Raw genomic sequence first — 23525 nt, 5'->3', positions numbered from 1 at the left:
GTTACATATGTACAATAATAAACTAATTTTATTAATATTATACATTTCAGAAGTTTGCCATTATCCTTGCCATGACTCAAATTATCCAGCTTATTGTTTGTGTAAAGTGTAGTTGGTATCCAATGATTGAAAATGTTCAATTAATTTTTTCAAAGTATCTATAATACTTTTAATTATTTAGCCATAAACTTTCCCTCAGATTTTGAAGACATTTCTAGAAGTGCACGCACATATACACACATGCATACACATATATACATACAGTTTTGTGGAAATTCTAAAGTGACTTAGATTTAATTTTTCTAAGAGGCAAACCCTCTTGATTAAATATTCCAAAGCATAATAAGTTAAATGCTTTAAAATAAATTATTTTTGTTAACATCATATTGTTTCCTTTGCAAATGTTTTATAAGAGGGTAAATATTCTAATATAATTTTTTGGGTTTTACACAAAAATAGCCATAGATTTGTTATAAATCCACCATAATAATTAATAAGCATAGACATGAGTCATTTTATTTAATAATTAATATAAAGGCATAAAATAGGAAAGTTTGCCACTGTACTTTCTGTATACGGTAGAGCCTATTTATATTTGATTTTGTCAGTATGTAGGTAGTTAAATTTTAGTGGTTTCAAGTTAACTAAAATACTATTAAAAAATCGTCTGAATTTTCAAATAACTGAAAATTTCTTTCTTGATTATATTAAATACTACATAACAGCAGTTTTTAAAAAAATAAGATGGATTCGAAATGTTCTTGAAGATGAAACTAATGAATGACTTCATGTGGATTTCTCTTCAACTGTTTTTGAGGGCAAATATTCAAAAACAAATACCCCCTGCGTCTGTACACTGTCCTATAACATAATTGTCAATTTATGAGTTTCAAAATGCAAACCAGTGCTCTCAAAACTTAGTCATTACTGAATTTAAAAAATTCTGTATCTATAGTGGGGCCTGTACAGCTGCATCTTTTGGACAAATGCTCACTGTAATAGGAGCCACTGTCTCTGACTTTCCCTGATTATATGATCATTATTACCCCATAGGAACCAAACCGTTGTCATTTCTCCCTTCTCAAAATTTATTCCTTAAAATGTACTTACCTGTATCAAAAGAGAAATACTGTAGAGTTGAAGAGAGAGACGGCTCACTTAATTTACTGATAGACTGGATGTCTGATTGATTTCTGAATTTCCTTTATGAGTTCACCACTTCTTTATTTTGAAACCAATGTTGCTTTAACAAGTTGCCAACAGTCTTATTTAATTGGCTGTCTCTCATAATTGCGAAGGCAAATTTGTCAAATGTCCTTACCTACACTTCACTCAATTTGGCCGTTTCCTGCCTTGAGTCTAGTGTTCAGTTCTACACTCAGAACTGGAGAGACACAGAAAAGTGGAAAGTTCCCATTTGGTAGGAAGTCTTTCTGATTCAATCTGTCTAGTGACTTCTTCAGTTAATGTTTTAATTATTTTATTTTCTTATTTGTTTAATATTTTGGGATTTTAATTCTGGTCCATGTTTTACACTTCAACAGTCAGTTTACATTTTAGAAGGATGCAGTAAAGAAGAAATGACACCACAATGTTTGTTCCGCATCGTCTTCCAGGTTTCCTAAAGTCTAAGGATGCTGAGCACTTTGAAGGAAAATAGGGCTTTATCTTTTTTGACTCCTAACCATCCCTCCTTGCTGATTCACTCTGATGCTTTGGCTTCCTTAGTGTATGCCTGATGAAAAGTCTCCCATCATGCCCGATGTGATGCAAAATACCACTTATTCTATCTCATTAAAAAAGTATTCAGATGAACTCCTCCCACTCCAGGTTTACTGAGATGAAATCCACACAAAAAAATTGTAAGATATTTAATGTGTTCCAATTAACATTTTTAAAGGTCTACATGCATAGGTAGCTTGTGGCTTGGTTGTATATTTAACAAAAATAAGTGTATTATAGCTGAATATTATTTTACTCCCCTATACCTTAGTTAAGCAATTATCTATGTGAGCATTTGTTAGAATATGCATTCCATAAGGAAAGGAACCTTGTCTTCTCCTTTCCCATAATCCTATCTCTACTATGCAGTTCATGATTGGTGCAGCACAGGTATTTAATAAATACTTTTAGAATAAATGTATAAAATAAAATGATTACCAATTAGTAAACACTGAAATGACTAGTAAAGAATAAGAACATCTTAAGGAGTTTGGAAAACTGAGAGATTAATGGGAGATGTTTCTGGACTTCTTAACTACAACTATATTCAGTCTATGAATATATCAAGTCCAAAAGCATGTTGCTAAACAGAGTATTACAATAATGAGTAAAACTTAGTTATTCAATTTTTAATAAAGTTTACATCTGAGCAAAGGATATAAATATTAACACTTTCTAATCCCTAGTAATATAATTATTACTAGTCCTTAGGCTTGATGCCAGTTAGAATTTTTCCATGTCAGTAGAATGCAAGACTAATTTGCTCTGATTAACAGAGAATTACTTTGCAGACTTTCTGTTTATTTATGCAAGGACAGACCTGTTTATTCCAACTCAGTGAATTTGTATGGGATACCCACAGAAGTCGTCAGAAGCTTTTACTACAAATAGTTGGTTTTTCTCATATGTTAGATACTCAGTTTTTCAGAAGAAAGTATCCTACTGGTGCCGTTGAAGAGAAAAAAGGAAAAGCTTAATTCCTTACGTAAGGTTGTCATTGCTACTCAAAAAAGGAAATCCACTTAACCCAGCACAACATGAGCTCTTCCTCCAAAAGATCTATTAAAAATGCCTTTCACAATGGGGTCCTGACAGAGCTCCACACCATAAAATAACAAAAATCCTCTTTGAGAGTAAAAGTACTGATGAAGGAAAAGACAACTATGATGACATGGTATAATTCACCAAAAAACTAGAAATGAAAAGCATGCTGTGGGTATAATTTAAAAGTACATTTTTATATTATTACGTGAAGGAGCTTCAGGGCAGGTAACAATGAATGTCAGTTTTAGATAAACGTAACCCATTCCAAACAGTTGCCAACAGCATGTGACATTGCAGTTTGGAGATTGAGGTCGTATAGGCTAATATGAGGAGCCAAACTAATTATATTATATGCATTTATATCATATACTAGTGTTTTATACTAACCAGCTATGTATAAACAAGAGGAACTCAGACAGTGAAGAGCAGCCAGGGAAGTAACTATCAAGAGATAAGTTACAATTGTTTTCTTGCTATTAACGGGGATAGGGTCTCCATATTTATGTAGATAGTATCTGTTAATTGACTTGCAAGTGACAGAAAACAGGAACAAAATTAGCTTTAATCACTTGCATAACCTCAGGTATCTGAAAAGTGGAATTTTGCCTGGCATTGCTGAACACAAGGTCAGATGTGGTCACCAGGGCCCCAGTTTGACTCTCTCCATCTCTTTATCTCTCTTTCTCTACTCAGACAAATTACTCCTATCTGAACCAGTCATGTGTATGGAAGAAAGTGATATTCTGACTGGCTCAGGTTGAAATCATGTGTCTATTTTAGAACTAGGAATGGGACTAGCTCCAAACAAAACAGCGTGGGGAATAAAAGCTGAAACGGGATAGTTTTCCAAAGCAAAGTAGCGTATTCACCCTAAAAAATAGAGAAGTGTATCCTGGCAGTAAAAATACACCAAAGGTTTCCTACATCGGTCAATAAATCGGTCGTTACAGTGAGGACTGTAATCTCTGGCTGCGACGCTAGGTGCTCAGCACTCCCTTTGGAAGTTCTCTGTGTTCTGGGCATGATTTGGCATCAAGAGCTGCTTCAGAAAGATGGAGACAGGCAAGAGTGCCTTAGGCAGACTCTTGCCAAATGCTGGGTTTGTGTCAGATTCATTGCAATCAATTTTAAGAAACAGCTTATAAAAATATTCTTATTTTGGAATTGGGTGTTCATCTTTATCATCACTGCACTCTATAACATAGACTATATCATTATTTTTTACACTGTATGTTGGTGGAGGCAAGCATGGAAAATAATTTCTGTATGATACAATAATTGTACTTAAAATTACATGAGCTCAGAAGTAAAATAAAATTATTGAGGGAAAATATATATACTATGTGAAATTTCAGGAACAATAATCTGTTCCCTTCCTTCCAACAAGGCATTCTATCTATCTATAAAATTAACTTCATGGGCGTTAATGACAATAATATAATATAAAGAGATTTTACCGTGTGTCCCTTATATTTTGCTGAAATAATATTTATTTTAAAGTGAAATTTGACTCTTGGCCTTGCTACTTCTAAGAATCACATATTTACACTTATTAAGTGACCTCTACTTCTACATTCATAGGACAAAAAGAGGTATAATTAGATAAATAACATAAGGCATTTTAAAACTCACAGAACAGATTCATGTACTTTCCTCAAAAATCCTATGAATCCAGATTTTAATCTGTATCTTGAAGACTGAAAATGGAACTACATATATTTTCCAGGGTCACTTCACTATCTTGCTTTATAGCCAAATCCTCTGCCTTCACATTGTCTGTCCTCTTTTATGATAATATATTTTGAGCTGGGTATTATTTGTGAGTAACACCTGAATCTTAGTCACTTGGTTCACCTACTTATTTACCATTTCTTTCATTGATTATTATGGAATCTGCCTTGGAAAGTCCAATTCTTTCCTCAAAATATGCTCACACACCACTTTCTCTTTAAGACCTTGAATCCCCAAGCAAATATGCCTTCTCTGTCATCATAGCCCCATTGTATAAGCATCTGTTAGCACGTCTCACTGTATTATAATGATTTGTTTACAGGACTGCCTCCAACTGAACTGTGAGTTTCTTGAAAATGGAGATTGCTTCTTAGGCATCTGTGTATCCCCAGTTACTAGTACTCCAGGGGCTTGGCACCTGGGAATTAAGCAATCAGTGTTTGATGAATTAATGAATGAACCGTACTGAAAACAGAGCAGCATGGCTATATGGATAGAGTGCCTTGTTGGAGAACATTGAAGTTAGAAAGAAGCAAACTAATTTCCAGCCACAGGGTCATAATGCCTGGACTTTTTATGTAGTTATTTCTTCTTCATTGTTTTCTAATGTTTTAAGTTGCCATTCTAGAATACATTAGAGCTGGATTCTATTTCTTAACCTAGGTATTAAAAGCCTTAAATAATACCTTTTGTCTTAAATTTAATTCTTAACAAGCACAGTAAAACAGCACTAAATCTCATGTTTTTTTTCATGGGTAGCAGCAGAACTTAAACCTTCACAGCATAAAAATAGCAGCTTTGAGGTGACACTTCATCAGGTATTCAATCTTCTAAAGAAAAATCTTACACTTTTTCTTAAATAGGAGCCGACATGGTCTCTTTAAAACTATTGTTTTGTGTGTGTGTGTGTGTGTGTGTGTGTGTGTTTGGGGGTGGGAAAAGTGGTTCATGAAATTTATACGTTTAATATATTTTTGGCAGAAAATGGATGACCTCTAGTTCTGTGATACTTGTATTTGAATATTATGACATTAATTTGCTTATCGGTGGTATTTCTAATCAACATTTTTTCTATGGCTTCATAGAAAAATATGGTTGTTAACTTAGCAAGTATCTAAACTAAGTGGTAAGGTTATTACTTTATATATTAAGAGAACTTCGCCTAATGGAATTTTGTGTCTTGGAACTGAATATAACTGCCAGTTTTATGTTTAAGACATTAGGAAAGTTTTGAAATGGTGCAGGAAAGAATGGTTTCTCATGCCAATTCCTTATCAATCTTGCTTAATGAGTAGTGTCCTCTTATACCAAAATCTCAGAACCAATGTTTTGAGTTTTTGTGAAACTGCTACATAAGCCCTTCTACTCTTAGTACCATCAGCTTTGAGTGGTAATATCATCCTCACCACTAACCATTTTTGAACTACACGAAGGAGTTTATCACTATACAACTGAACATCAAAAATATAGAGACTCTTGACTTGGAGTTCACAGTGTATCTGGGATTCTTTTTCTTGTTTTAGCTTTATTGAGAAATAGTAGATAACAATGCCATGCATTTAATCCAAAGACACTTTTGTGAAAAAAAATTTTTAAATATATCTTTTATTGAAAGATGTAAGAGTCCCATGATAAATCTTTGCCCTCAACTCACCCTCCCAAACATAAAAGTCTCCTCAGGAAACAAAAATATAATTCTGACCAGGAATCAGAAAATCATAATGAGCACAAGAGATTCTGAGAAGTTTATGTGCATCAGCATTTATAAAAGGGCCTTTGTTTCTGACACACTGTAAACTCTGTTGAATCTGATAAGCGGCTGATGATGCCTGCATCTGACTGATGGTTTCCACAAGAATCACATTAGCATGAATTTCAGACTCTTCCAAGGAAAAGAGCAAATAAAATAACATAGTCAAGCCATGTCCCTTCAGAATAAATACATAATTTCATAATTTTTTTTTTCATTAATGATTTTTCTCTTCTTCCTCCTCAACTTTTTTTTTTCCTTTTAAATAGTTAAATGGTAGGCTGTGACTGCTCTCTATCCTTCCGGAGTTGAATTACACTTTTGACTGAAGCATTGATGGCTTTTTTTTTTTTAAAAGAAATTATTTTTCAGATCCCTCTTTTCGCAACAGTTAGGATATCTTTTCTGTTGGCAGTGTATGGTTTTCTTCGTAAGAGCTAAAAATTAGATATGATTTATAAAAGCAAAAAGGGAAGCCATATACTCATTTTCTCACTCCCTCAGTTCCCGCGTGTACTCTGTCAGAGTTCCCCAGCTACTCTCCCTACTTCCATCTCTTCTCACATCCACAGGTCTGCATGCCATCACCGGGTATTCCTGTGAAAACACCGTATTCACAATGCCACATTCAACTCACAGACCCACCGGTCCTACACACAATTCCCATCTTGTTGCCTACTCACCAGCTTTCACAGCCTATCGTTCCAAAGTCTACACCCAAACGTAGCTCAGTTTTCTCCTGCTCCCATGCATCTGCTCCTATCAGTTTTCTCCTGCTCCCATGCATCTGCTCCTACTGTTTCCTCAGCCCACACCATTCTTCCCTCCACACCACTAACTTGGAGCCTTTGCATATGTCAATATTCAGTTTGATTTCTTCATCTTCTCATGACTTCCCTGCCCTTCTCATGTCACTGCACTCTGTTTTTTACTAACATTATGACACTCCGTGTGTTAACTATTTGCTGCTATTTGTCACCTACCAAACACTGTTGTCCCGTATCCTGTCATGTATACTTGCTCTGTCCCTATAGTTAAATTTTACTTCCTAGGAGTTGGTCAAGGTCCATTTTATAATTTTGTTAATTTCTCCATACCATTAAGCAAATATATTTTTAAAATAATAAAATAATATATTAAAAAAATAAAAAGTTACTGGTTATTTGAAATTGCTTTCAGCAGTATGTAGTAAAATACATGTCAGGTGGACACCTGGACCCTGAAACAACGTTTGATCCAAAAACTGAAGCAGTTTCCTGGGAACAACATGTGAATTCAAAACAGTCACAGCAAACTTAACATCTACAAGAAGGATTGAAGATTATTAACATATCCAAGTTATATCCAAAGAGAGGTGATGATTATTAATCTTACAGCAAGATTATATAGACTGACCTCTTACACTGGATAGGAATTTAATGAGGGAGAGACACCTCTAGTTTATGCCACACAAACTTCGTAAGGCACTGCCTTGCTTTGTAAATCTCTAGATCCAGTGTTTCTAATATTTAAAAATCTTTCAGCACCTCTATTCTGTATAAGAAAGAAGTCATCTGACTGCCACTAGACTAGCAAGACTAAAAATTCTGGTTACTCTTCATGATGTGAAAAAGGGAGAAGCAGGATGGTTACAGGTGCCAGCTGGGCGCGTCTGTGCTGCTGAGTCCTCAGTGCCCTTTTGTTGATTCTAATCAGGCTGACTTACCTGCAGATTTCTCTTTAGAACTGGAATTTATTTCAATATATTCTCCTATTATGTTTATCATTTAATTTTTTAATATGGAATGTAGGGTATTTATCAAATGTTGGATATTTTTAGTTCAGTTCCATTTCATGTGATTTTATTACTGCTACCAATGTTTTCTTTTGGCTTTCTTTCTTGCTGTTACTGTATGACTATATCTCTACATGTTTTATTGCTAGATGTTATAGGAACATATAATTAATGAAACACTTACATTTCATAGTAGCAAATATATATTTGACATGGAAATTCACTAATTTTAATTCACAAATGCCCGTGCTTCATTTCTCTTTCCTTGATACTTTTATTTCTTCCTTAATGTGATTCATCTTCAAGTGAAATATGATGTTTTTATACCTTCCTGCCACCAGGAAAAAAGAAAAGTGTTAGACTTGTTTTAAGAGACAACGTTTTCAGGTTTATAAAGCATTTTCTTTGTTAAAGTTTTTAAATTTCAGAGAAACTTAGATATTCTAATTGTCATATTTTGAAAATTTATAAATACTAACTTTTAATGTCTCTGATGTATAACTGTATTTTGAAGTTTACAAAATCTTTGGATGGTAATAGTTTTTAAAAAATCTAATTGTGTACATTTATAATGGCTTTGGGAATAGCAGACTTATAAAAATCTTAAGCAACTATTTCATTCACATAAGTAAGCATCTGGCATCATACTAGGTCCTAAAGTTGAGTCTTATAATATAAAAATATAAATATAATCTTCTTTAAGTACTTTTGAAGGCAACACTCATCATGTCATCTTTATCAAATAGGAAATACTAGACAAATTATTGGCACAGCATTGTAATGCAATTCTCAAATTTGAGAACCAAGTCATTTGTCAGCAATGTTTTACCTTGAGGTTAACAATGTATCCTAGAAGTGGGCTAAGAAAAGTCAGAAGGATGTATTTTATCAGTTCATGCAAATTTCACATAATTTTTAAGGCATATGCATCTGAGATGAGAATACCTGATACTTTATTTGAATCTTGTTTATAAAGAAACACTAAATTTTCACATAATAATGTTATTGATAACTAGGACTCAAGTTGGAGACATTTTACCCACCTGGAACATAGCTGAGCTCCAGTGTAAAGAGGAGAAACATATTTTATACAAACAGATTGCAGATACTACCTTCATCTCTATAAACATTGGATGTTTATATTCTCTCTGTGTGACACTTTCTTGTTTTCATCTATTAACCAAATATCCAAATGAGACAAATTTTATAGATATGTATGTGGTTGCCAGTGAATATCCCAACTTCCTTATTTACATATTAAAGTTTTACTTATTTTTTAGAAAATCTCTGTTTAAGGGAAAATATGTTGTTATTCACTAATAAGTTAGGTCTTTATTAAATCCTTTCATAAAAGCACACCCAAATGTGCTTTATTTAAAATATTTGGAAACATTTGAGACTTTCTCTTTCTTACTATCTCTTTTGCTTATATTCAAAGAGATATTTGCCTATAGAAGTAGAAAAGTTTAGCCATGTTATCTTTTCCTGTTCTGCACCTATGAGAAACTGACATTATTTTTCTGATTCTATTTAAGTAGTCAACTTTTTCCCATATTCTTCACAACAGAATAATCATAGAAAACAGAAAAAAAAATGGAAAAAGCATGATACTAAAGCACAATCTGTTAAATAGAATAAGCATTATCACTTTTAACAATAGTGATTCAAAGCACTCAGGGGTTAACTACATGAATTTCTACACATAAACATATATTGGCTTCTCTGTATCGGCAATTAGAGAAGAAAATCAAAGTTTGTTGATGTGTCTGGGGACGAGTGGGGCTCTCATGGTACATCCAATAATGAAGGTCAGGTGCCAGTTACTACTATAAGAAAATGATGCTGACACTGAATTCAGCTGCCAAAGTAATACTATGTATTCCATAAATGAGAGCAAAGGCAAAAAATAAATAAATACAATGCAGGATTTAAAAATCTTCCTCAGTTGAGAAAAATTTCTCGTCTGGAAAAGGCATGTTTGTAAATTCATTTGTAAATATACCCATCACTGCAGCCATTTACTTCTCATCCATTACTTTCTTTAGGAAAGGCCTAGTTAGCACCTACTGGATACAGTCTATATAACCAGAAGGGTGAACTCTATGTGACATCTTTACAAGATCCTTACACTCTCAAAGAGGAGACAAAACATGTACCTGAAAAAAATGTGAATTTTCTAAGTGTTTTAAGAATCATATAGATAGCATGTTAGAATTTCAAGGAAAATAAATCTTCTGATAGACACTCACAGGAGGTTCTTAGGGTTTAAATATCTAATTAAGTTGAAATGGCCTAGGAAAACTGAAAGCAATAAGATTCTGAACAAGAATTTGAACATTTTAAGTTTTTTTATAGGAGCATTAGGGAAATTTTGTCTTGCCTAAACACATAGCCAAGCGCGCACACACACACACACACACACACACACAGAAAACAAAAACAAAGACAAAATATTTCCACCTGTGAATTCCAAGACAGACAAATCTATACTGAGAAATTATGTGATACACATTTTCACTTTAAAGTTATTACTGTATTCTTTGTTTTAACTCATTGATTTAATGAGTATTCCCAATGGTGAGGTTCTTCAGAATTCACCTTAAATATTGTTGATGACTGTGCAAGCAATATTAACTTGTTAAATTTCCTTTTACCTATGCCAGGCCATCAAAACAAATTTTATCCAAAAACTTATAAATGTAGACAGATAAATGGATAGTAATCACGTAGCTAGGAAGTATGCATTTACTTGGAAAGTATATATGACATCTAGTTACAATGATGACTTTCTTAATTTGTATTACTTTTATTTTAATGACCTTCCCGAGGACAATAAATATAGTTTGACAAGTGATTTAGTTAAGGAGGTAAAAGGCCTCCATACAATCTAGGTCATATTTTTTAAATTACTGAATGAAAAAGTTAATTGCCTGGCAGCCTTTCACACCAACTGTGCTGGCAATCTAGTGGCAAGCCTAATAAGTACTCTCTCACATAGACAAATGTGCTTCAGATAATGATAGAGTCTTTGAGTGCGTGATTCCAGATACAGTCATTCAGAAGGGGAACAATAGAATAAGCAAAGCCAAGTAGAAGAATCAACAGAGGCAGCAAGGCACAGAATTGTGAAGTTATTTACAGGCTGACACTCACTGCCACGTGTAACTGACTGCAGACCTAATCCTGTTGTTCCATTGTTACTGGGCAAAAGCCATAGCTTCTAGAACAAGACTCAGTAGGCATTAAAGCAACTTTTCCCCCTTATACAGAGAAGACCAACAATTAGGAAACACTTCAAGTTTCTTTCTAAGAATTTTCTTTTGAAATTGTGACATTCTTCTTGACTTTATATGTCATACCATTATTCCTTAAGCTAATTTTTCTGTATTTGCTTGCTTTCATTTTTATTTTAGAAGTCTGTGATTATTTATATTTCAATTAACTTGAAACGACAACCAATTTGGAAGGAATGTTCATTCTGAAAAGAAACGTTCCATGAGTCCTTGAAAACAACATCAAATGACTTTCGTAACTTCTTCAACAACATGTTCTTAAAATAATATAAATGAAACACTTTGCTACACAATATCATTTCTAACATTGAATTGTTATTACTTTTTAAAGATTATTTTGGGTATAGTGCTTCAGTCTTATTTTGACACTCATTAAGAACATGACTGTAGAATGTATAAATTGGGAATACTTGTCATATTTACACATAATCTACATTATAATTTACATAAACATTTTTCCTTTAATGATTAAGCATCATGTTATTTCAATGTTGTTTCATTAGCCCCCCCCAATGAGACATGTTAAATAGTTTTGAAAATAGTTAAATAATGTATTCCCCAACTTGAGATAGATAAATGCAATTTTCATTTTCACAGTGTGTGTCCACTATATTCTAGAGTGAGCAACAATTTATAGTCAGTATAAGGTGAGTTGAATATCTCTGAATTCAGTTCTATGTTTCTCACCAAAGAAATTAGAAGCAACATAATATTTTCTTATTAATGCTATATTATCTTATTCTTATGGATCTATATAAATATAACTGAAGTGTTTTGCATATTCATTAAACTATTATTTTCTTGCATGTATAAAATATTGAGATGAAAATAACCTTAGAGATCTACTCTAAGTTCTACCTACTAATTGAAGAGATTGACCAATGAGGAGGCAGAAGGACTTAGGAAACTACACAGTTATTCAGGCATAGTGAAACTGCAAACAGCCTGCTTTTTTGTGGTAATAACAGCAAATCTGGTTGGTCAGGCATATTAGAGACCAGAAAAAATGTTGCCTTCATCTTTGGACAAAAGTTTAACTAGTTTGGCAAAATCCTATCAAGAAGAATTAACAGCATCTGGTAGTAAGTTAATTTTCCCTTTGCTCATATTTGCAGATAAAATATAGACTTTTTGTGGATATATAGTTCTTTGTCTTAGTTATGGGATTAAATATCTCTCCATGATAATGAATTACTTCTCTTAACATTTAAATAACCAGGAGCCCACCCACAGAGAGATAATTTATTTGAGGTCACTTAATTATACCTTTGGTAGCATTTAATTTTCAAGAAACCCCTATTTCTTACATCTCCAAAGAGCTCCCAGTGCCATTAGGTTCTTAAATAGTTTTGTCTTGTGTATTGCTGTATTGTTTGGATGGCCCTGAGTGGCCAAACATTTAATTAAAGTCCCTTGAGGGGACAGTTTTCATGACTTGTTATTGGACATCTGCCAAAGCTCGTTTTACCAAGCCTTGATGTCTACATAGGCTACTTCTGTGTATATTTTTAATGCTGTCCATATGCCTTAAGTTTCAAATGCTCCCCAAGACCAATCACTTCAAACTCTCTCCAGTCTAAAAATTTTCACTTTCAGTATATTTAGAGGCTCACAAGCAATTTCTTCTTGTAATCTGATTACAGTGTGTTTTAAATTAGTAAATTGTCATTACGTTTTTCTCAAAAGACCAAGAACCCTCTGCCACATTGATGAACTTAATCTATGTAATGTATCAATAACAATATAGCTATAATTTATTTAATGGTAATTTTTCAATGCTCTCTGTAGTAAGCACGCGACACAAAATTTTCATTAGTCTCAAGAAAACCAGACAGTCTGTTAGATGCCTTGTTCAAGTTTATGATACTTTATAAAAGGGAATCTTGGTTCTGTCCAGTCCTCTCTAAGCCCAGGTTTTAACCATTTCACAGGACAAACTTCTCTTTGAAAGAGCGTGACTGTGCTCGTCACTGACTCCCACTTCTTGTCATGTTGGTTTCTATGCGATATAACTCCAAAACATGCATAGTTTACAAGAAAGCTTTAAGTTACAGTGTCCATGTTTTCTTACAACTTTGTATTCTATGCATTTGTGGTGTGCCCTAGATAGAATATTTGTGATTTTATAAAAAATGTATTTTAGCAGAAACTACCTGCTGATAATCAGTGTATTAAGTTTGTCTCTCAGGGCCCGTGAAATCATTTTGTTTGCTTGTTTGATCTGTTACTTAAATCATACAATATATATGGTGTTCAGACAGTGATTTGATGATGAAAAATCCAAAGATTACAATTTTCATTTTCTTCTATAGAATTTTCTTCTTCTAGAAGGTTTATCTTTTTTTCTAACGGATGCCACCTTGTTTTGTCCCTGAGACTGTAACTCTTAGGAAATCATAATTTTTTCTTTCATTATAAAATTTATCTAGATTTTTCTCAAGGAAAGTTATGTATTCTTCCTATTTTATTGCAAAAGAATTTCCTTCTTTTGCAGTAAAAAAAAAATGTATATACAGAGTCCAGAAAGTGTAAAAACAATATTTAACAAAACAAACTTAGAACTCAATAATCTTAAATTAAGTGTTACATACAGATGTTTTTCTTATTCTTTTCTGGAATAATGGCATCATCTGTAATATTCAAGGCATGCAAATTGAAAGCGAAAGTTTTTACTGATTTTCTTTGAACTGATTGTTAGTTTGACTGAGCTGACCTTTGCTTTAAATCAGAATTGATTGACCAATTGAGTCAACATGGTTAAATTGGTTGTGCATATACACAGAGACTTTGTTTATTGAATTTAGGATATTCTGAGTAACATAATTTCCCTCTGCTTCTCTTCTGCTCCAGGAAACACTCTGCTTGATGATTGCATTTAATAATGTGTCAGAAAGCAAATGGAAATAGAACTGTACACAAGGGAGAGTAACAGTGGATTCTGCAACTGTTTAACATCCAAAGAAACAATCCTTACAAATTGTTTCAGATTCTCACATAGTTTGTATGTTACTCATATTTGTTTTGTTAAAGATATTATCTGACACTTGGCTTCTGTAAAGCTAAGTTATCAGGAAACCAAAAGCTATTGGCAGTATGATAATCATTTATTATAATTGTATGATTTCCAACATTTAAAAAAAATTTGGAGTGTGTCCTAGAACAATCATATAAATCCATTTCTACTAAGGATATTGCATTCTATCTGTTTCCAAGTCAAATTTTTTTTGTTGTAACAGGGTACCACTGTGTACAAAGAAGTTGAATAATACCTAAAAGACCCAATACAGATTCTAAGATCTCGCTGCAGGATATCTCCAAAAATAAGAATTTTCTTGTTCATTTAAAGTACCTAATTTCTTTGATTTCATCCTGGTTATTATCATTTGGATGTCAAAAACAGGCCAGAAACTCAGAAATTAATAATCAGAAGGATGTAAGAGTCAACCTTCTGAGTTGTAACGGTGGCCTGCTTCTCGGTGCCAAATCAACAACTGACTTCATAAATTTAGTTCTCATGTTATGAACTGTACTGCCAGGAAAATCAATAAAAACAATTTCTCTCTACATTCATGTTCCTCTTCTCATACTATTTCTTCATATTCTTTTCAGGGCCATTTTGTCAAAATGCCACAGGGCCATACAAAATGTGATTTTGTGTTTCTGTGTGTGTGTGTCCCATGAAATCTGATTTTTCACGTGCATTTTTGATTGGTATGAAGGGCAATGCAGGCTTTAAGCAAAATCAAAAACTTCACATTCATAGTTTTAAAAATATTGAAGGAACCACCAAGTTTTTTTGTTGTTTTTTTTTGCATAAAATTTGAGGCAATGTATAATATATTATATGGTATGTAGTATATTCATATATAGGGCATGTGTGTATAATTATATATGTATGATAAATGTATTTGTTGAGTTAATCCTTAATGGATATCTGAAAAATACTAGCAGAATCAAGATTAAAATGCACTTTTAAAAAGAAAGACCTGTTAAGCTTACAGATCTTAAACATAACTGAAAATTCAGATACTTCCAGACAGGTCATTATTCATTAGTTAATTCTGTCATTCATGTATTCATTTATTCAAAGTATTTGTCAAAGTTGTGGACTATACATGGATTACTGTAATGGCAGGGTAAATATATGTATATCTTTTCCTTCAAAAGCTTATTCAGATATTCAGAAGATAGTATAATTTTAATACCAGCAAGTACACAATATGCCTTGTTTCTAATACCAAACAATTCCATTAGATTTATGTTGCTCTCCTACATTTAATTCTTAAAGAGTGATTCCTCAAAATAATTCATAAAATTTTGCAAGGATTGAACATGCTGCTGTGCATAAATTTCTCATCTAGAGCCTTGATACCTCATCAGGACTCAATAAATAATAGTTGTTATCATTATTGTTATTTCAAAACTATCCAAATGAGATGTTTTTTTTTTCATTACACAGTTGAGCAAACTTATTGTCAGATTAAGTAACTTCTAAAAGAGACTGTACAAATTACATGGCACTGATTACATTCAAAGCAGTGGATAATTGATTTTAAAGACTGATGTTATCTCCTTCATGACAAGGGAATAGATACTCAAAATACTATGTTCATTATTTGAGTATTCTTTCCCACTTGGCAGATAATGATAATGAGCATTAATGAGTATGTATATATTAGACATTGGGCTAAGCAATTACTGTGTATGTTTTGTGTCCCAAAGATCATACATCTCGGTGAGTGTAGGTTTTATTTTTATATATAAATGTCCACTTTTTATAGATAAAAAATTGGAGACTGAGAGAGGCTTAGAAATTCATCCCAAATCAAATAGCTTCTAGAAATTGGAGAAGAGCTTCAACCCAGTTCCAACTGAAAAATATGTACTACTTTTGAGTTTGTACTGACACGAAGTTTGATTAACAGTGATAAAAATTGTTGAAACTTACCAAAAAACAGTAAAGAGACCTAACATATTTGGGCCATGTCATAAGTATCAGTACTATTTTCGAAATGAAGAATTAGAATGTTAAGTACGAAGAAGTTTAGATTATCGATAGAAAAAGCCATATTAAATTTTGTTTCTGTACATTTGGCCATGCTGGAGATGACCCTTTTATGACTAATTTATTATTTTATTACAACAGAATTATAAATTTCATGTAGAAAATTTGTAAACAATATACATTTTAAAAGTCACCTTTTCTCCTATTACCCAGAGATAGCAACTTTTAAAATATTGACATATATACATATATTCTTATTTTGCTCTATGTGTATGTATGGGGACTGTTCTGGGAGATGATGTATGTCTTGGTATATATATATATGTCTATGATATAGAAAGGTAACTTGATGATAGATATAGATAGAAACTCTAAGTTTCTTAGGGTTGTCATAAAATATCACAAATGAGGTGCCTTAAAACAGCATAAATTAATTTTTTCACAACTCGGGAGGCTAAAAATCCCAAATCGAGGTGTTGGCAGGGCCACAGGATCCTTTCTTTCATCCTCCCGGCTTCCAGTGGCAGTGTCGATCTTCGGCCTTCCTTGGCTTGCAGCTGCATCGCTCCAGTCCCAGCCTCTGCCTCCACACGGTGTTCACACTGTGTGTCTGTTTGCAGTGTCTTCCCTCTTTTATAAGAACACCAGTCATATTGGATTAAGGGCCGCCTACTCCAGTATGACCACATCTTAACTAATTACACCTGCAAGGCCTTGATTTCCAAGTAAGTTCACATTCTGTAAGGGGAGGGGTGGTTAGGATGACACTGTATCTTTTTTGAGACACAACGAAATCCACAGGGAACACACGAAGGCGCACAGACACATACACACTTCCAAAATGAGAATTTTAGTTTCCCTATTATTTTGTAGCCTTATAGGCCTAGTATAACGTGAGCCACTTACGTTGTCATTAATTACGATGATTACCTTTTGATTACAGTTCTCAAGTTGACCAACTTTGGTTGTGAATATGTTAGTTAAAATTTTTAATTTAGAATTTCACTTGTCAAACAGCATAGCCACCATGTATTTTATCACCCTCTGGTGCTTTGTGAAGAAGTAAGACACCCTTCTGAGAGATGCTATGTGAACCTGGTGTGTTATTATTTTCCTTTGATGATACAAGAACAATAGACATTTGACCTATTCTCATCCTTTTCCCTGCATATTGGGAATAAATATAAGATCCATGTGGCAACTTCTGTCTAGTCTACTTGTTTCCTAGTCATTGTAACAACTAGGAGAGCAATTCTTCAGTGAGGTGGAATGAGTAGCACTTTAATAGCAGCGTTTAGTGGTAAGGCTGTCTGAGAGGCAGAAAAAAAAAGATTTGGGAATAAATGGACTTTACAGAAAATTGTCTTCACTTTGTAGTTTGGAGTCAGGGTTGCAATTTTCAACTTTCTCTTCCCTCATTTACCTGTTGCTAAGAGATCACATTCAAGGTCAAATTAATGCTTCTCCTGTTACGAGGTATGTAGTCAGCAGTGGAAGAGGAAATGTAACATGCTGTCTGGCAGTTAGAACTTCTGAAAAATACGTTGCAGTAGAGAAAAAATTATGCATATGATAGACATACAACAAATGATTATTAAATGAATCAGGTTGCCGAGTGGTGAACAGTTAAGGGTCTGTCATCTTAACTGTATGCAATTCACTTTATCTTCTTTGTTTTAGTTTTTTTTTAGGTTTTTAACCCTTAAGAAAGTTGAGAAGTGCCCTGTCAAGATAGAATAGGCAGGTATTACTACCCACTAGGGTTCATTATAGTATTAATATAAATCTCTTATGGCACTGGAATCTATTGAACCCAGGAAAAAATTACTTCCTATCAGGACACTTTTAATTGTACAATACTATTTCAGGGTCAAAAGCTGAGTTTCACTGATGATAGAGTGTGGTAATTAAGTCTTAGACCTAGTTAGTAGTGCCACATTTTCCTTAAGTATTCTTGAAAGCTAGTATCTCACATGTGAGTGTTTCTTCTATTCTCAGAAAAACGCTAACTAATGACTTCCATCTAGTTCTGGGTCAGTTGTATCATTCTGTCAACAAATATTCACATCTAATTCAAACAAGGCCTCATTTGAGATTCTGTTATACTACAATGTGATATCAGACAAAGCTTTTTTTTCTTAAAATCCATTAATTTAGAAGATAATACTTGCAAATAATTAGAAGGAAATGCTCTGTTTCTCCCATGTTAAATGAAGGGCTTAGAACTAGCTCAGCTTGTACATTATTTAATATGATGAGTCATCATGTAATATTAATGATCTTTCCATTAGGGTAACTGTACTCATAAGCCAGCCCCCCCTCAAAAAAAGACAGTCTGTCTTTCTTTGGCCAAATACTGAGAAATATTCAGAGAATTCATATTCCTTTAATTTTCCTCTCCATATTAAATATAGGATTATAAACAAAGTGAGAATTCAAGTGGGAAATTAGTTCAGGTGTCCTTATTAGCCATTTTCACTCACCAAAGCCACATTCTCGAAATGTAACAGTGTTGCAAACACCCTCTAATGGGCTCTATTAACCTGTTCAGTGCACTTCCCCTTTGGAATTTCACTATGGCATTGCTCTTTCAAGGCCCTTTGACATGAAATTTGATTTTAAGTGGGGTTTAATACATTCTGGTCAGGCCACCGACACAATACTTAACAATGCCAATATGCTTTGCCACACGGACAGTGCCATCTGTGGTATTAAATAATTTTTTTCATAAGGGTTCAATTGCTCCTTCTGTCCTTTAACAAAAATAATAGGAAAAGCACAGTGTTCCATGAACATTTTTGAGCAAATCTCTCTCAATAGATGCATTAATTTCATTCACTAGAGAAAATGGAAATAAAATAATTTTGTGCAATCCCCATTGGCAGTTGATGTGTACAAGAACAAGCTGATCACAATAGAGTAGAAAAAGGATTGATATGAGGAGTAAAAGCCTGGACTTTTCTTATCATCACCAACACAAGTCTGATTTGTCTCTTCTGTGAAATAAAGACTTCAAAGAGATACATGCTTTCCAAATCTCAGCTGTGAAGCATATTCAAAATACAAATAACCATAGGTCCACCCCAGCCCAGAGGAATCTGAAATTAGGACCAGCACCCAAGAATCTATACTCCCTAGTGATTTGGATGGGCAATGGGTTTGGGAACCACTATTCTAAGGATCCCTGAGCCCTATTTCAGTTCCAACAGATGTGATTCTCCAAGTCTAACGAAGGGAAATTTCATCACTGAGATGCAAAATGCCTAACTGAATTGCAGGACCAGGATTTGAATCTGGCCTGTGCTATTTTGCTGCCTGTGAGGCAACACTCAAGTTCTTTTTCTGAAAAATGAGGGCAGATTGTTCCTGTCACCCTAGGCTTACTGCACATATTACAGCACTTAGCATAATGTCAGTAAACATTAGCTGGAGGGACAGAGAAACTGAGACAGAAATAGTGATCAGATCACAAAATGAAACATTATCAGGGATCAGAAAGAAATATAAGTAATGGGAGTGAGTGATGAGTTCGATCATGTTTGCAAAGCTTTCATGATATCCCAACTTAATGAGCTTAAATTTTTCTGAGTTTAAAACACTTCAAAAAAATTTCAATAGAACAAGTAAGTTTTTTCCTTTTAAAATCTGTGTGAAATCATGATAGATTCATTCTAAGATATAATAGAAGATTTCCTACAGTAAATAATTAAATTGTGAGAAGTAAATAGTACATAAATGAAAATAATGAGAACCGCAAAAATACTCTCATCTTTTGGGGGAAAAATATTTTAAGCCTCACAATCTCTCTCATACCAAAAGATGCTTTTCAGTATTGGCTGTCTTTTCCTTAAGGATCTAATTGTTCTTGACAATTTTATTATGTAGTCTCATCTAATCGTGAGTTTACAGTTTGATCAAATTTACATACACTTAATTATAGGTTGAATATGGAGACAAGATATTCCAAATATATTACTAGTTTTGTCTAATTGGAACATGGGACTTTCTTTTTTTTTCTACTTTTAAAACTATAATTCTCATAATTTGGATTTTCTTTCTTTGCTTTGATTTTATTAATTCAAGAGAAAACAAAAAAATATTAGATGGCATTCAACTAACAACTTGTTGCTCTACAAAAATTCCCACACATCAAGATGACTTGTAAGCTGAAGGCAGACAGAATATATAGAAACCGTATTTGGCTGGTAGGGTCCAATATAATACACCCTTATACAAAGCACATTTCAGCACAAAGAATTCAATAATCTGACACTTCTCTTGTGAAGTGTATTATTCTGCCATAGAGAAATTTGCTGTGTCCAAATTTTTCCTTGGATCCAATTCTCTATAATAGCCCAGCAAGGTCAGAACTCAAACAAAGCTATAACCTACCTGCATGTCCCCTTGTAACTGCTGAGGACTTTCAGGGAAGCAGGAGGTCTCCCTAACCTGTCTGCTGGGATCATTAAGTTTAGTTGAAGTTATGAGAAAGGAGGTTGTGGCCATTGAATTCCACCTGACACAGTTCTTTGGCATTGTTTCCTTAACTTCTCAGTATTTGTTCCAGGGCTAAAGTATAAATAGGATGAACAGTGCCTAGAGCAGCCTCTGTGACTCACACAAACCGTAATTACACTGGCCATGCAACTATTTCTAGAACAGACTTAAGGCCTATAATTCAGAGAATCACGTTTGTTCTAAAATATGGTTCCAGATACTTGATTGGCTTTGTCCTAGAAATGTTGGGTAACAGAAAAGAGGACCTCTTTGTTAAGTGTGTGTTAACTTCTTAATATGTGTGTGTTTACGTATTGAAATAGCTGTTATGTCTGAGCTAAAAGCTAAGCTGACAGACAATATAAATGTCTTTTAAAATACTCTACTGTTTCTTCCTCTGCATCTTTATTTTTGGGGATAAATGAGGCTTTCAAAAAACGGAGTTTACTTCTACCATAAGGCAGCCCTCTGCCAACTGTTGGAGAAGAGGCTCTTCTGATTTTCAGAAATACTAATCCAGGATGGACTTCCTTTACTCTGTTCAATCCTGGCTTCAAAAACCTTATCCAATTCGTTCACTTTGCTAAATTAAATAAGCAAGTCTTTATGGTACTTCATGGCTCAGGGTCCTTTGTAAAAACACCTTTACTTCTCATAGAATTTCAATCATTCTCAGTGAAAATTTGAAGAATTTTTTGACCAAAAGATTAACAGAGAAATTCCAGAGAGGAGAAATTTGCATCACCTTAAATATTAAAAATGTTTAAGGAAAGCAAAAATTATGTTGCAATACAGTTCCTTCAAATGTACTTTAATGACTTGACTTCCTTTAGAATAAGCCTTTGTTTTTGCTTAAGGTTTTCAGGACAAATGATGATAGAAATTAGATGTAATTATAACAGAGTTTCCTTAAAAATTGAAACCTTTCTATAAATAAAAGGTGAGGAAATATTTCTTACAAGGCCACCTATCCATGAGGCATAATTTTTTCTAACATTTGTGTCATGGTTATGTTTATGTTAATTTTTTATATCTACCTATAAGATAACATAAGCTATTTTGGGGGTATTTGTTTTTCTTTCACTTATTTTTTTTTAGGCATAATTGACATATAACATTATATTAGTTTCAGATGTACAACACAATGATTCAATATTTGTATATATTGCAAATGATTACCATAAGAATTCTGGTTAATATCTGACACTATACATAGTTATACAATTCTTTTTCCTTATGATGAGATCTTTTTAAGATTTACTCTCTTAGCACCTTTCAAAGATGCAATATAATATCATTAACTACAGTCACCATACTGTACATTACATTCTTGTGACTCATTTATTTTATAGCTGGAAATTTGTACTTTTTGACCTCCTTCACTTATTTTGTGTATTTTCCGTGAATATAAATTAATCTCAAATGTTCTCAGTTTAAGTTCATTTTCAGTTGGAGGTTCTCTCAACAAATCAGCTCTAAGTTGAATTTCTGAGGTTTGGCTTTCTTCAAAATATGAATTTCTGAATATTATGTAATATTATAAAATATTATGCAATGATCTTTCATAACCAAAAGGTGTACAGGTAACCCAAGCCTAAAGTGAATTTTCCTTTCCATTCAATGCAGAAATAATACAAAGTGACTTCTTAGAAAAGTGTGAAATATGCATTTTTATGTGCGAATTAATGCTTTTTGCCTACCATCAACTTCCACTCTGGGTATTTTCAAGAGTTTACTTCACCTGTGGTATGATTCATCGACTGTGCAACACATGCACCCATTCAACAGTATAATTTTTAAGTTATTTCACTTAAACAAAATGACTGTAATTATTTAGATGGACATCTGACAAGAATACTTCTCAAACTGGTTGGGTAATGTTTTTAGCACCATTGATCCAGCAAGATCCAGTAATAAGACTGACTTTTTGTTTAATAGAATTCTCTTTACAATGTTCCACTCCATTAGTGAAAAGGAGTTGCTCAAGTTACATAGATACATTCTCAAGGACACTGGCTAATAAAACACAGACATCTGTGTCTAGATGTTGAATGTTTATATGTACACATTTGCTCGAGCAAACCATTTGTTGTATTAACAAAATGGCCATTGTATTAAATTTAAGATTGCAGAGACCTAATGAGATTTTTAAAATCACTGTAGCCAATAGAAAATAGTTCTCAGACAAATATAAAATCATTTTGTCTTTGGGTTTCTATATAGAGACTATGAGAATATACATAAAAATATCAGAAGAATGCATAATCAGAAGGTACTTTGTAGAAAACAGATATGTTTGTTTTTTTCTCCTGGACCTTTGCATTTTAAAAGCATGTACATCAGATTCATGGAGATGGACAAGTATATGTATTTGTTAATGCACTGTTGCAAGGTAGGGGCATGCGGAAATATATCAGACACGCTTTATATAGGGCCCTCCAAAAAAAGACATTATATAGTGTTTCGCTAAGTTTGTGTAAATGCTACAGCTGTGTCTAGGACTCCTTTCTCTGTGGAAAAGACACTTAATTCTGCCAAGGCAAGAGTGCAGGGCCCCTTCTTGCCCCTGTTTGCTTTTAGAGACTTACATTGTCAGGTTGATAAATGGGCTTTGACAATAGCAAAGGTAATTCAAAGCTCATTCACAAGTAGAATAGTCTTTAATAGATTCTTTTATAAAAGTCTCCATTGGAGGAAAAACATAGAGAG

The 23525-nt window shown here is 33.5% G+C and overlaps 1 protein-coding gene and 1 long non-coding RNA gene across 7 annotated transcripts in view; one reads left to right on the top strand and one right to left on the bottom strand.

The window, feature by feature from the left end:
• PCDH7 (protocadherin 7) overlaps window positions 1–23525 on the top strand; it is a 404329-nt gene that overhangs the window by 316724 nt on the left and 64080 nt on the right. The gene's annotated exons all lie outside the window — the stretch shown is intronic.
• On the bottom strand, window positions 554–22072 carry LOC108397337 (uncharacterized). The gene is made up of 3 exons (XR_001853161.3): window positions 20712–22072; window positions 17743–17851; window positions 554–8352 (listed from the first exon to the last, which is right to left on the bottom strand). It is a non-coding gene; the product is annotated as an uncharacterized lncRNA (long non-coding RNA).

The sequence above is a fragment of the Manis javanica genome, chromosome 5 (genome assembly GCF_040802235.1).
Source record: "Manis javanica isolate MJ-LG chromosome 5, MJ_LKY, whole genome shotgun sequence".
Classification (NCBI taxonomy): domain Eukaryota; kingdom Metazoa; phylum Chordata; class Mammalia; order Pholidota; family Manidae; genus Manis; species Manis javanica.
Note: the sequence above shows the minus strand (reverse complement) of the source record. Positions and strands in the feature narration are given on the sequence as shown.